Here is a 16,130-nt window from a genome sequence, read left to right as displayed (position 1 = left end):
ATTTATTTGAAAGTATTTACATATATTTAGGTCTTTTGCATACTGACCTCATTAAGCATTAATATGTATGGACTTACTGGCCATTTGGGGCTAAGAGAAAATGACCTGCATTGTGGTTTTACTATACTTGTTATAGTTTTGTTTACTGATTTTGAACCTCAATAAATTACATACACATAGGGTGACATTTAGGCATTACATCCATTTAATTTCTGCCAGTTTGATTCCTACTGAAAATGTATATTTGGATGATAGCCCACCTAAGGAATATGCTGCATGTTCATCTAATTCATCTAATATTTAATATTTGGAGTTTTCACTGCAAATGAAGTTTCGAGACCCGAGCTCCTGTTATTTGCCCCAGTTCTGCCCACCTAGCAGTTTGAAAGCATGCAAATTTAAGTAGATAAATAGGTACCACTTTGGTGGGAAGATAACAGCATTCCGTCTGCCTTTGGCATATAGCCATGTTGGTCACATGACCATAGAAATTGGATTCAGACAATGTTGGCTCCCTTGGCCAAGAAATGAAGCTGAGCACTGTGCTCTGGAATTGGACATGACTGACAGGGAAATCTCTACCTTTATTTGGAAGTAACACTTTCAATTAAGAAAATCTTCAGGTTTGATCTTCCAATAATTTTTACAAGTATTTCTTATCCCTACAGGACCATACTGAATTTGATGAATGAGACAGTATGTGTCACCAGAGAAATTGTCTAGAATGTATAAAAGCACTTCAAATTTATGGTGGGAATGCGAAGAACAAGAAGTGATATTTTATCATATTTGGTGGACATGCACAAAAGTTTGAAAGTGTTGCTTTAAATGCACACATACTGATTCAGAAGATTTTAAAGATTAATATATGATGAAGGGTGGAATTTATGAACAAATTGTTTGGGGGGAAAGCCATAGAACTTTGTTTTTTTAATATAACTGCAGCATGAACATTATATGCACAAAGATGGAAAAATTCAGCATAACCCATAATAGGGGAAGGTTTGATGAAGATGATGGAACTTGCTCAGATGCGTACATTGACTTCTTTGATCAAGAAAATATACCATCTACATTTATTGGAAGCCCCTTATAGGATTTTTGCCTAAAACAGAACAAAAGAATTTATGGTTTATGGTTTTGATAATTAGACAGGATAATACTTCTAGCTGCAGAAAGGAAGACCAGAAGCTACATTTTAATGGTGTTTCCCCTTCTTTTGTGTTTTCCTTTTTTTTCCTTTCTTGCACTTTTAGATTTCTCTTTATTTCTTATTTCTTTTTTTCCTCACTTTGTATTAATTTTTATCTTTCTTTTAAAAAATCTTTAACAAAATGCTATATAATTTGATCAATGAGAATTAGTAAGACTAAAAGTCAGAGAAATGTGCAAATAAATCACATCATTAAATATATATATATTCTGCTACACTGTCCAAAATACTACAATGATAGAAATGCTGAACTCTGAAACAATAAATAGCTTAAACAAGCAGAATCATGGCTTACTGATAGAATTTGAATAGGACCAATACTTTTTCACTACAATAGTAATTCTGATTAAAGTGAGTTTTAAAAGAAATGGAAGGAAATGATATAATCAGAGGTGGTATTTAGCCGGTTCTGGTGAACAGGTTGCAGAAATTTTGTGTAGTTCGGAACACTGGCAAATACCACCTCTGCCGCCCCTTCCCCCAATCTATTCGTTGCCTCCTGAGTGCCAGCTGATCGGCTGGGTCTTCTTTTGTTGCCCTGCACAGGAGAACAGAACTGGAAAGCCAGTTAATGTGGTGGGGAGGGAATGGGGATTTTGCAGTATCCTTCCCCTGCCACGCCCACCAAGCCATGCCCATCAAGCTATGTCACAACCACAGAACCGGTAGTAACATTTTTGAATATAATTACTTGTTGGGCAACAACAAATAATGCACTATTCTGGCATATCCATGCAGGTTTTTGTATATCCTGAGACTTTGGAGCAGATTTGCATAGAAATCTGTTGCAGATGTGGGAAGGCAGATTTTTCTTCAATTTTAATTTCTTACCTTATCAAAATGTCTACTACAAATTGGGACAGGGTATAGATGTTCATTTCAGTTTCATGTTTTTTTCCCCCCAAAAGGGAGAGTTTGCCTTGGTCTTTTTCTGCATCTTTTTGATAATTTTGTATGAAACTATACAGGTTCATTTAAACAATCTTGCCTATCTCTAGTACACATCCTTTTTCTAAGAGATATTTCTTTAATAGAATAAATAATTTTACATAGATTCTTCTGCTATATGTAGATGCTTGTGCACATTTTATTCAGATCACTGGATCCATGAAGCATGAATCTACTGGATGTGCAGTGGTTAAAATGCAGACTTGTAAGCAAATTCTGCCCACAGCCTGGAGTTCGATCTTGATGGGGTTCAAGGTTGACTCAGCTTTCCATCCTTCTGAGGTTGATACAATGAGGATTCATATTGTTGGTGGCAATATGCTGATATTGTACATTGTCCAGAAAGTGCTGTAAAGCAGCAGTGATGGCGAATCTATGGCATGCATGCCACAGGTGTCATGCGGAGCCATTTGTCAGGGCACACGAGGCGCTGCCTTGTTAACTGGCCAGCACGCATGTGCGCAGTGGCCAGCTGAGTTCACCCTTTGGTAAAGCCATTTTTCACCCTCTCCAGGCTCCAGAGCCTTTATAGGAGCCTGGGAAGGGTGAAAGCAGCCTCCCCTGCCCCCCCGGAGCTTCCCTGAAGCCTCCGGAGTGCAAAAAAGTGGCCCTACAGGCAAACTGGAAGTGTCCTGAAGGTCCCTCAAGCCTCAAAACAACCCTCCGAGCAAACCAGAAGTCACTTCCGGTTTGCTCGGAGGTTCATTTTGACTGCTCCAGAGGCCTCAGGGAAGCGTCCTGAAGGTCCCTCAAGCCTCCGGAGGGCTTCTGGGGGCCGGGGGGCTGTTTTCACCTCCCCAGGCTCCTATAAAGCCTCTGGAGTTTGGGGAGGGCAAAAAAAGCATGCAAAAAATGGGGTGGGAGCGCCTGTAGTGCACACATGTGCCCTGGGGGTTCGTGCATTGCATTATGGGTGTGGCACGCCTGCACACTACCCCCTGCACTCCCCCCACTTATGGCACGCGAGCCAAAAAAGGTTCGCCATTGCTGCACTATAGGGCAATATCTACAATATGACTATACCATCCCATCCCTTGTATATACGGCACTCTCTGGGTGGTTTGCAGAGTCAGCATATTGCTCCCAACAGTCTGTATTTTACCAACCTTGGAAGGATGGAACTGATACTTAGTAAGTCTAAGTACCATTGAAATGAATTGGAAAGGAATTAGGAATTCGTTTACCATATTTTCCGGCATATAAGATGACTTTCTAACACCAAAAAGTTATTTCAAAAATCAGGGGTTGTCTTATACACAGGTATACGAGCTGAAACTGATCCTCCACCTACATGCTTGCACCGTATAGCATGGTTCTCCTCCCACCCCGCTGCGCCTAAAACTAGCACAAATCAACCTGGGGTGGAAATACACACATGCATTGACCAGGAAAAGCCCCAAACCAACTTCACGCCCCCCCTCCAAAAGGGTGACCCTCCTGCAATCCAAAAAAGCCCCTCGAGTTCAGGAACCAAGTGGCTGGTGGAACAAAGCAAAGTGAGGCGTTATTTCCCTAGTTTCTCCAGCCCAGGATTCTCACCGCTGGCTTCCATCTCTTTTTTTCTCCCTGCCCGGCACTCACCACTGTTGCGGCTCCCCTGGAGGCTAATAATAAAGGGGATCAAATTGAAGGCTACATTCCATTTCTTTCCATCTTTGGACAAAATGGGAAAGCGTGGTCGCATCTTGCATCGCCTCCCTTTGGATGGCGCTCGCAAGCCACTCTAGGAACCTGGCTGCGGTGTGTATTTTTTAAAAAACTCTTTCACTTTTGCAACAGTAGTGTTTTTCAAACTGGGCTGCGTTAAGATGTGTGGACCTCAACTCCCAGAATTCCCCAGCCAGCCAGCCAGCCAGCCAGCCAGCCAGCCAGCCAGCCAAGAACCATTCCCTATGCTGGCTGAGGAATTCTGGGCGTTGAAGTCCACACATCTTAACACAGCCCAGTCTGAAAAACACTAGTGTAAATCTTCAGATAGTGTGTGGCCAAAGTAACCAAGGTTATCTTGAGTCAGTAACTTAATGATTTAGCAAACTTGTGACCGCACAAGTGATATGCTCCCTGTCTGATGCCTTCAGATTCAGCTGGACTGTAACACCCAGCCTGAAGGATTTCGATGGGTATTGGGAGATGGTGGGAAGGAGTTCTTTAAAAAAATAAGATAATTTTATTAAACATTGGCATTAAAATTTACGAATAAATGCTAACTAAAAAGAAGTAAAAAGAGGGAAAGAAAAATAGAAAAGAAAGAAGATAAAACAAAAATATATAAAGAAATGACTTATCAATTCATAACAAGTATATGCATTTTTAGTAACATATCACTTTCTCTTAAAATACAACTAATAATACCTTCTTCCCATATCTCATCTCTTATTTGTAAGCAAGTGTAAAGGCGGCCATTTGATCCCAGTTAGTAAAAGTCCATTAAAGGTAACCAGATAACTTACTAATTTAACCTTGATCAAATAAAGCATTTTTATATTCAAATAGAATAGAATAACAGAATTGGAAGGGATTTTGAAGGTCTACTTGTCCAACCTCCTGCCTAGGCGGGAAACCCTACACCACTTCAGACAAATGGTTATCTAATCTCTTAGAAAACAAACAGCATGGCACCCCCTGGGTTTATCATCTTATCCTTCTTTTCAGCTTTAGAATGAATTAGGAAAAGTTTGATCCACTTGCAATGTTTTATATTACATGTTTGATGGCAAACAGCCTTATGTTTATAAGTGACAGTTTTCCTGCTAAATACCTATATGTCATAATCGCTTGAATTAAAATTACCATATTGAAATCAAATCTGATGTTTTTAAATTTTTATTTGGTATGCCTTGGAAAAGGGGTAGTCTTATACGGCAAGTATAGCCCAAACCCTATATTTTAACAGGAAAAGTATGGGGTCGTCTTATATACCCAGTCTTATATGCCAGAAAATATGGTATTTAACAAATATCTCTCCAACTCTAATTCCAACTCCTCCAGATATGAATACATTGCATTTGATTTTTTAAAAGTTTTTGTTGGATCTATTATTCTCACAAACATCACAAACTTGGATGGCCCAGTAGAAATACAGTGCTACACTGTTATCTTAGATATATATTTCATCCGAGCCTGTTCAAATAGCTACAAAGGTCTTTCAGTGTACTCTCTAAAGATCTCTTATGTTTTTACTAAGTATTCTTATTTAGTTTCTTATTTAATAAAAAAATCTCACTGGGCACTGTAATAAATAATTCAGAACTTTGGTATCTACAGTTAATATTATGGAACCATACCTCAAAGTTGTCTTCTTACATAGAGGGCATCTTGACATAATCTGAAATTAATCAGAGGATTTTCACCCTAGAGTGTCAATGAAAGGCAAAGTGAAAATTAGTTTGTTTTTTTTCTAGTGACATTGATTTAATATAAAAAAATTGAGCAAAGCAGTTGAAGATGTATTCCTATTGAACCAAGGGTTATTGCTTAATTTTCAACCACCTTAATTATTTTACACTGTCCATATTTTAAACAATTATAGTTGTATATTATTGTTAATTTCTCTCCTTTTTTGCAACATGAACAGTGGAAGTCAGGAGCTAATTAATATCTGCTAACTTTTAGTACTGATTCCAGAGTATAACTGTAGTTATTTTTTAATTTTTTGATTAAATTTATAAGCCACTCATCTCTCTATCCAAAGCAACGCTGTTCGCCAATCACAGAGCTGTGGCTTAAAATAACAGGTGTATATCTTGTTTTCTCTTCCATATTAACATGTTTAGATACAGTTCCAGTGATGCAATATAGTGTATTTTCATGCACTTGGCTACCATTAGGAGGGTATATTCAGAGTTCATCAACTCTGTAATTATTCCCATCACAATACATAATGAAAGAAGATTGAAAGATTTAGGCATATGGCTAGAAATCCATGGATCTGTCTAAACACATCACAGGTTTTTATATATCCCATTTCCTCAACATTTGCATTTGTAATCCACTTTTTTTTTTTACTACTATGTGTGGCTTAACAAAACACAAATGTTAACATTTCCAGACCCTAGGGCAGCGATGGCGAACCTTTTTTGGCTCGCGTGCCACAAGTGGGGGGAGCACAGGGGGGATCGTGTGTGGGCGTGCCGCATCCATAATGCAACGTGCAACCCCGCAGTGTGCATGCGCGCACAACGCGCGACCCCCCCCATTTTTACATGCTTTTTTCACCCTCCCCAGGCTCTAGAGGCTGGAGAGCCTCCCCCGCCCCTCCAGAGGCCCTCCGGAAGCTTCAGGGACCGTCCGGAGGCTTCCCTGACACCTTCGGAGCGCTTAAAGCGACCCTCCGAGCAAACCGGAAGTGACTTCCGGTTTGCTCGGAGGGTGATTTTAAGCGCTCTGAAGGCATCAGGGAAGCCTCCGGATGTTCCCTGAAGCCTCCGGGGGGGGGGGGGGAATAGCTTTTAAAAAGGTGAACTCAGCTGGCCAGCGCCTCGCGTGCCCTGACAAATGGCTCCACGTGCCACTTGTGGCACGCGTGCCATAGGTTCGCCATCACGGCCCTAGGGATTATTTTAAATCTGTTTTTCTTTTTTCTTTTTATAACCCTGTAATTCCTTGATTTGTGATGGAGTTATGGGTGACTGAGTGGAGCTGAGCATTTACTGACCAGATGCCTTTCTTGATGCCTATGTGGAGTTTGCAGCAGATATTTCATTGTATTTAAGTACAATGACAATAAAGATTATACTTATATTTTTCTTTGATAGAGAAAATAAAATTTTGAATCAATTTTCCCTGCTAGTGAAGCATCTGTTGGTGCCTAGAATTGAACTCTCAACCTTCTGAGTGGGAGGCAAGTGTCTTCACATCTAGGCTACCATGCTCCTCATTTTAAATCTGAACATGGAACTGATAACATTTAATTTGCCAAAGAAAAAAAATACTGAACTGGGAGGATTATATCACCATTGCCATCTTACCATTTTTTTAAATTAACATTTTTAAATAAGTTTTACAATTATTACCCCCCTTACCCTTCCCTCTTCCCCCATCCCTACCCCTCTTCCCTACCCCTGACCTTCCAGAGCAAAATACAGGGTATAAACATTTAACAACCATATGCTAACATAAACTAACTAATTTTAACATGTTACTATTCTTGTTAATCCAATCGCTAATTGTTGTGAAAACTGCTGCCTCATAGTATAATTTTAAGTTGGGCATTTTTAAGCCTCCTCTTTCGCATATATCTTGCATTATTTTAAGTTTTATTCTCGGTTTCTTCCCTGCCCAAACAAAGTTGTTAATACCTTTCTGCCATTCTTCCAAATTTGCGTCTTTTTAAAGTATTGGTATCATTTGAAAGAAGAATAGAAACTTAAGCAAAACATTCATTTTAACTGCTGCTATCCTTCCCAACAAAGACAATTGTAGTTTTTTCCATTTATTCATTTCTATTTTTATTTTATGCCATAATGGTTCATAATTGTACTTATATAATTTCCCATTTGAAGTTGTAATATAAATTCCTAAATATTTAACCTTTTTTACTATCTCACATCCTGTTACTCTTTCTAATTCTTCTTTTTGGTTCATAGTCATATTTTTAACTATCATCTTTGTCTTCCCTAGATTTACTTTAAACCCAGATACTTGACCATATTGATTAATTATATTCATTAAACCTGTAACTGATTTCCCCGGCTGGGTTAAAGTTACAACCAAGTCATCCACAAATGCTCTTACTCTGTATTCATAATGCCTAACCTTAATTCCTTGTAATTTGTCACAGCCATGTATTCTGTTCAACAACAATTCCAAGATTAAAATAAACAATAATGGAAACAAGGGACACACCTGTCTTGTTCCTTTTTCAATTTTAAAAGATTCTGTTAAGCCTCCATTAACTATAATTTGTGCTGTCTGTTTCTGGTATATTCCTTTAATAGATTGCATGAAATGCTCTCCGAACTGCCAATTGCCAATTGACTTGATCGAATGCTTTCTCCGCATCTAAAAATAAAAGCACTGCCAGGACTTGGTTATTCTTTCCCAAATATTCCATTATATTGATAATTTGTGTTACATTACTTTTCATTTGTCTCCCCTGTATAAAACCAGACTGATCATTATGAATCGTTTGTTGCACAATTGGCATTAACCTGTTTACCAATATTTTAGCAAAAATTTTATAATCTGTATTAAGTAATGAAATAGGTCTGTAGTTTTTTGGCTGGGTAGGATCCTGATCTTCTTTTGGAATCAAGGAAATAAAAGCTGTTTTCCAGGATGGTGGAACCCTGCCTTCCATTTGGATTTTATTAAATAGTTCCCTAAGAGGTTCCATCATTTCTACTTGTAACTTTGTCTGCGCCTATAAATATTATTCAAATTTATTAGAACCTCTTATGTATGCTTTACTTGTGTCCCAAACCATTTCCATAGATATCCCCTTATGCATATTAAGAGCAAAATATTCTTTCAATAGTAACATTTTTCTCATATCTAAATAGATTTTCATTTAATCTCCAAGACCTCCTAGGTCGGTCTCCATGTTCAAATTCCATCCAAACCGGGTTGTGATCTGTTAAAGTTCTCGGGCATATCTTAGTCTTCTTCACCCTGGAAAAAAAGTCGTTTGTAATTAGTATAAAATCAATTCTAGAAAAGGATTGATGCCTATCAGAAAAAAAAGTGAAATCCCGTTCTTTAACATTCCGTTCTCTCCAGATATCTTTCAGTTCAAAATCGCCCATCATATCAAAAAAGGATTTAGGTAATCTTGTTCGTGTTTGGGTATTTTGCAAAAGCCTCTTCTTGTCTTGATGGGATCCAGTACTCCATTCCAGTTGCCCAGTAAAACGCAGGATCTATAACCCCATTGTGTTAATTTAGTGTGAAGCAACTTATAAAATGTTTCTTGTTGTTGATTGGGAGCATATACTCCTGTTAGGAGTATTTTCTTTCCTTCTATTAATAGTTCAATCACAATATATCTACCTTGACGATCTGCTTCAATTAATTCAGCCTTTAAGTCTTTTCTTAAATATATGACTATACCGTTTTTCTTCTCCAGAGCAGATGCTGCGAAGTGTGGTCCCAGTCTTGCGTTCATCAAGTATTTCTGATCCTGTGTTCTAATGTGTGTTTCTTGTAAGCAAATTACATCATTTTTAAATTGTTTCAAATAGTGAATTATTTTTTTCCTTTTTGTGGTGAGTTTAAGCCATTAACGTTCCAAGTTAGAAATTTAATTGTCATCTTCAGCACGCTGAAGCTTTCTAAGAGCTGCCTGGAAATCTTGCTGGGATTTCACCTTCGGTCTAGCTCCTCCCACAGCTTCTGTGCTCGTATTTATATATTTTTTGGATTATCATCTGGGCTTGTTGAGACTTTAATTCTTGTTCTTTACATTTAGTAGCCACACGGGTTTGTCTCTGTTCCATAATTTCTTCTGTTTCCTGCAGTAAACTCACAACCCCAGTTTGTGCCTGATTATCTTGCTGCCTGGGGTCCTCTGTCTCTTTTCTTTCTTTGGGACCTGGAAATGGGGGGCATCCTGCCTTTAATACTATGCTATAAAAATCTTTTGCCTTCCAGACAGAGTTGAGACAATGTCTTTCTCCCAGGTAGTTCACCACCAATTCGGCTGGGGTCTCCCATCTGTGTTGAATCTGGTGATTTCTAATTTCATCCACTAGAAATGCATAGTCCTTTCTAGATCTCAACATTTGGGGGGGGGGATTTCCTTCAATACTATCACATCTTGACCTGCCACTTGCAGTTTGTTTTTATAAGTTGCTTGCAATATTTCATTCCTAATTTTCCTGGTTACAAAATAGATTACAATATCTCTTGACAGTTGTCTTTGTCTGGCAATCCATGAATTAACGTGGTAAATTTTGTCGATTTGCCAGGCACATTTGGCCTTTGGTTCCCCAGTTACTTGAGCAAAAGCGTCTGCAAAAATCTCTCTTAAATTTTCTTGGTTATGTTCTTTCAAACCCCTTATCCTCAGGGCAAATTCCATTGTTCTCTATTGTATCATTGTAAGCTCCGCCTCCGACTTATCAATTTTACTTTGTTCCTCCATAAGTTTATTGTCCAACTTTATATTAGACTCATTAATTTCTTCCACCTTCTTATCGAGAGATGTTACATAACCAAATAATCCTTTAAATGCATCAACTATATCCTCTTGGTTATCTCTTGGTTGCGGGTTTGAATTAAATCCTTAATTCCAGATATTTCATCAGAGACATCTTTAAAGGCACTTGCGATTTTCCCCTCCAAGTAACTGCCTGTTCTTTTAATGCATTTTGTAAATTATTTTGTAGAGCCTCCAGTGTCAAGTTTTTTGTTTGTGTTTCCACCGAAGGTAGTAAAGATTGCAGCTTTTGCGATTGCGCTGGCAAACTGCCAGCACTTTTTGAAACATTGAATTTTGTTTGCTTTGAAGCCATTTCAAAGTATTCAAATCAAGTTTTTTAGCAACCAATTTGTTCAGTCCAGAAAATCCACCTATTCTCTCAAGTCTTCCAACAACACTAACAAGCACTTAACAAGTGCTAATCAGCTTTCTGCTTTACTTTTGTTTTCACCACACCCTTTATTGTTCCAGTGCCATTTTTTTTAAGTTCCCTTTAAGTTTACAGAAGGAGATATAATCTACGGAGTTAAGGCTTGTACTTGCGTTATGTTGACCTCCTGATTTGCTCTGCCTGCATCTTGTTCAGATGTAGAATAAACATTGGAACAGCAGGAGTGGATGCTGCCTTTTGTTTCTGCAAAGGCAGAAGCGTCCCTAGATGAGGAGATTGTTGGGCTTCCTGGGGAGTTCACACCCTTCACGCCACAGAATTGCTTCTGGGGCCGCTGGGGAACTCTACCCTATGCCAGACAGCTCACCTCCCCCTCTTTTCCTGAGGAGGAGTTTTCAAACCGCTGGACAGCTGATTTATGCTATCCTAGCAGCTTGTTACTCAAACACAGGGCTGGCGTTCCCGAGGGAGCGTCCTCCAAGGCCAGCGACGCCACCGGAAGTCGCCATCTTACCATTTTGATGTAAGATGGGCGGCTTATAAATTTTATAAATAAATAAATAAATATTTAGCATGCCCAAAGCATTTCAAAATGTAGTTATTATTAATATTAATTAATTCAACACCTGAACTTATCCCTGCTGAAATTAATATATAATAGATTATATCAATTCAATCAAAGTATTACTTAAATGAAAGCAAATTTGGATGGACCTCAATGCCCACCATTTAGAATTTAGAGACTGAAATGGTCACTATTTGGAGTTTCTCTCAATTATTCGAGTAAAGTGGCACATTTTCATGGAGAAAAAAGTGATGGGAAAGAAACAGTATATTATCGCTGTTATATTTATCACATTTGTGTGCCTTTATTCATCTTACAACTACAGATTGTCATTTTTATTTACTTTTTCTAACAGGCAATTATTATTATGTGATTAATCTTTGATGAGATTCACATCCTTTGGGACTGGTTGGTAGCCTAACAGCTTGAGTCCTAACCAAGGACCTAGGAACTGTTAAGGTAACATTGGATGATATAAGCTGTTCCAAGTAGGGTTGTTTTTTGTTCAAGTCAGGTAAATAGCGAGGTAGCTCTTTAGGTATTGCTCCAAGGGCTCCAATTACAATTGGGACAACACATGATTTCTTTTTCCACAATCGCTCAACCTCAATTTGCAAGTCCCGGTATTTTGCGATTTTTTCTTGCTGTTTATCTTCAATTCATGCATCACCAGGTATTGCAATGTCAATGAACCATACTTTTTTCTTTTCAATTATTGTTATGTCAGGTGTGTTGTAGGCCAAGTGCCTATCAATCTGGATTCTGAAGTCCCAAAGACCTTGACTTTCTTATTCTCTAAAACCTTCTCAACCTGATGGTCCCAGTGGTATTTGATGTACTCAAATCCAAACTTTTGGCACAATTTCCAGTGAATAATCTTAGCAATGCGGTCATGGCGTTGTAGGTAGTCAGTTTGTGAAATTTTGCTGCACCCACTGATCAAGTGGTCAACTGTTTCATCTTTTTCATTACAGAGGCGACATTTGGTGTTGGTGGTAACATGTTGAATTTTTGCCTTCATGCAGTTTGTGGCTAAGGCTTGTTCTTGAGCTGCCAAAATAAAGCCTTCTGTTTCTTTTTTCAGTACTCCTGATCTTAATCAGTTCCAAGTTAGTTTTTGGTCAGCTTTGCCTTCAATACTTTTCAAATATTGGCCATGCATAGCTTTGCTTTTCCAATTTTCAGATCATTTCTCAATTACTTCTTTCCTATATTCAGCTTTTAACATGGTTGTCTTCAAAACGCCTCCTTTATTTACTTCCTTAATCATTGGTTCTTCACTTTTCTGGATGTAATCATTCAACTTTGTCTTTCTTCTTCCACAGTCTGCTTTACTTGTAGGAGTCCTTGACCACCCTCTGCTCTTGGTAGATACAATCGCTCAACATCACTTTTAGGGTGCAAAGCATGATTCATTGTCATAAACTTCCTTGTTTTTCTGTTGTTGTTGTTGTTGTTGTTGTTGTTGTTGTTGTTGTTGTTGTTATTATTATTATTATTATTATTATTATTATTATTATTATTATTATTATTATTATTATTATTATTATTATTATTATTATTATGCAAACTGGAGAGATAAAATGCCTCTTTACCTGTGATAACCAGATTGTTCCTCCTGGGAGCTTAAAAATAATTTTAATAGGTGTTCCATTTGGAAATCAAGAAGGTATCAGAACAAAATGTTAATAGTTTATTATTTGACATGGGATAAGAATTTACTGAACTAAATATTTTAAATTCAGACAGTGAAGGCATGATTGGGTCAGTATTAATGGTCCGTATTCTACTAAATGGATATGAGTATTTTGGGTCATCAGAATGAACTCCTTAAGTACATCTTCATGTTTACTTGTTCAAATACCTGCCAGATGAGAAATTGGAAAAGATAACATGATGCTTCCTTTTACAATGTGGCAATAGGTCATGTTTGTTATGCATTATTATATATTCTGGCATACACCTTGGGGCTAACAAAAACAAGCAAGAAGGTATTACTATATTGCACCTGAATTGAAAATTAAATGTATGAGACCATTACCCCATATGCAGAAATATGTATTGCTATATTATAATTTGCTGAATGCTACTTGACTTTTGCACAGCCATGAAGGTATAGTCTGCCAGGTTCATCCTTCTACATCATCTCTCTCCTCAAATACAAGAACTGTTACAAATATAATGAATATTTTACCTAAGGCAAAACTATACATTGGACTAGCTTGTCCTATATGCCAGCAGCAGTAGATTTCCCCTAGACTTAAATGGGAGTAAAGAATGCAGCAAAACTGCTCTAATAAAGTGGGTACTAACCCAGTTTGTAGCCTAACAGATATATTTGTCAAATCACAGGTGACTTGTCTCACCTCAACACAGATGTTGAGACTTTTGAAAAGTGCAGAGAAGAGCAACTAAGATGATTAAAGAAGGGGAGAGTGGTTGCAGGAACTGGGTATGGCTAGTCTAGAGAAAAGAAGGACTAGGGGTGACATGATAGCAGTATTCCAGTATTTGAGGGGCTGCCACAAAAAAGGGGGGGGGGTGTCAGATTATTTTCCAAAGCACCAGAAGGCAAGGCAAGAAACAGTAGGTGGAAACTAAGAGAAGCAACCCGGAAACAAGGAGAAGCTTCCTAACAGTGAGAACAATTAATGCCTTCAGAAGGTGTGGATGCTTCATCCCTAGAGGTTTTTAAGAAGAGACCGGACAGCCACTTGTCTGAAATGGTGTAGGGTCTCCTCCTTAAGCAGGGATTGGAGTAGAACTCCAAGGTCCCTTCCAGGCTCTATTCTGACATTTTTCTGCCTTAGAAGTATTTCTTAAGTTTTGAAAGTGTTTCAAACATTATCAGCTGCAGCTGATAGAGAAGTCGTTTGCCTTACTTCATTGATTAGCCCTTGGGCCATATCAATGATAGAGAATCAGAAAAGAGGCATGCTATACTATCCCTATGACTTCATGGTCTGCCTAAACAATAATGCAATAGAGTAGGGGTGTCAAACTCACAGCATGCATGTGTCACACGCTGGCCACCCCCATCCCTGGTTTAGAGAAGGGGGGGGGAAAAGTCATGATACGTCACACGAGGAGGTGACGCCATGGGTTTGACACCCCTTCGATAGAGATTTGAACTGAGGACAGCAACATACTTTTTCTATGCCACTACTATATGCAATAAAATGCCAAGAATCCTTTATCTCCTCCAGCTAATTACGCTCTCCTCTCTCTAATGGAGAAGCGTTGGTTGTGCAGTAATTAATGAGATAGGTCAGTGCATGCTTAATTCTTCATTAAGTTACAGCATAACTCCAAACTACGCAGAGTTCTGGCAAATGACTAACCCAAATGGCTTTAAAGAATGCAAATGAATGGAGACTAGATCTGTCAGCTGCTATTTAACCAAGATAAATGAATATAACCTCTCTGTTTACAGGGACCTACACATTTTTGAATAGCAGATACTGACATCTGATTTCCTCTGTGTCCTGCTTAAACATCTGTCTCCCACCACAAACCATAAAATGGCCTATTCAGTGGAACTTATGCCTAATCCAGTAGGACAGCTTCATGGTTTTTAATAGGACTTAAAAATGCTCAGTTTTGTCTGGGTCATGCTGCTTTATGTTTTCCATGCAAATAAAAATTCCTGCGTCTTTGTCTCCTTCCTGCTTGCTTTTGTCGGGCAAAGTGACATCTCTGGTTGCATTCCTGTTTCATTTTATGTTTTAAAAACGTGATTGCCACAGAAGCCTTATTTGATTTATGATAAATGTTAATTGCCTTGCTGCAGTTTTCAGCCTGTCCAAGTAAGTGCTCCAGGACTGCAAATGCTGTGTTCACTCAAGCATGCTATGTTGTGAATATTATGTATTAAAGCCATTGTGGGCTAAATGAAGCAAATAATATTGAATGAAATGTTTATTCACTTTTTTAGTACCAGACTCAATGTGCATGTGTCTATGTCTGTGCACAGACATTTTTTTTTTGTCTTGCCGATGTCTTTTTTAAAAAAAGAAGTGCACAAATAATTGTGATTTTTCCCCCTCCCCCCAACTCTTTTGGAGACAATTCGGCAATATCCAGTTGCATCTAGGGATGAATTTCCACACACAATTCATTTAAACTTAAATGACAGCTCATTACTGAACTTGGAGGATCTTATAAAAAATAAAATATTGGTCTTGTTGGTGCTTCAACAAGAAACCAGCAGGAAAATCCAAGATTACTGGCTAGACTGGAAAATCCAGGAAGACTTTGGAGAGAACTTATTTTACGGATGAAGGCAAATGTACGTGTCCCAGAATAATGTTGCAGGATCCAATCTGGTTGGTCACTGGGACCAGAGATTTAGTCTTCTAAGCTTTTGGATTCATGTTGGAGCCCATCCTCAGGGAACTTCTCTCTATGAAAATGTGGGTTATTCTGTGTGCGGTATTTATATGGTGCAGGGGTGTTGATAGTTGGCTATTATGTCATTGGCTATTGTTTCCTTGTGCTAACGACTTAATATTTAACCATCAACACCCCAATTAACAACTAAAATGTCACAGACAATCAAGAACCATATAAATACCTCACACAGAATAGTCCAAAGCACACATTTTGGTAAACAGAAGTTCTCTAAGGATGTGCTCCAGCATGAGTCTGAAAGATTGGAAGACTAAACATCTGGTCCTGGTGACCAACCCAGATTGGATTCTGCAGAATTTATTTTCATATTAGTGCCAGTAAAACCTGAATGGGCCCATTGAGTCCTCAAAGCTCAATCTTGATTCAGGAGAGTTTTTACCTTTCTGTTACCAAATAATTGGGGTAATTTCTCAGAATATCAATAATGTCTTTCAAAATAATGGCAGGGGAAAAAAAAAACATTTCC

This window comes from Natrix helvetica, assembly GCF_964273705.1.
Source record: "Natrix helvetica genome assembly, chromosome: 2".
Lineage (NCBI taxonomy): Eukaryota > Metazoa > Chordata > Lepidosauria > Squamata > Natricidae > Natrix > Natrix helvetica.
Note: the sequence above shows the minus strand (reverse complement) of the source record.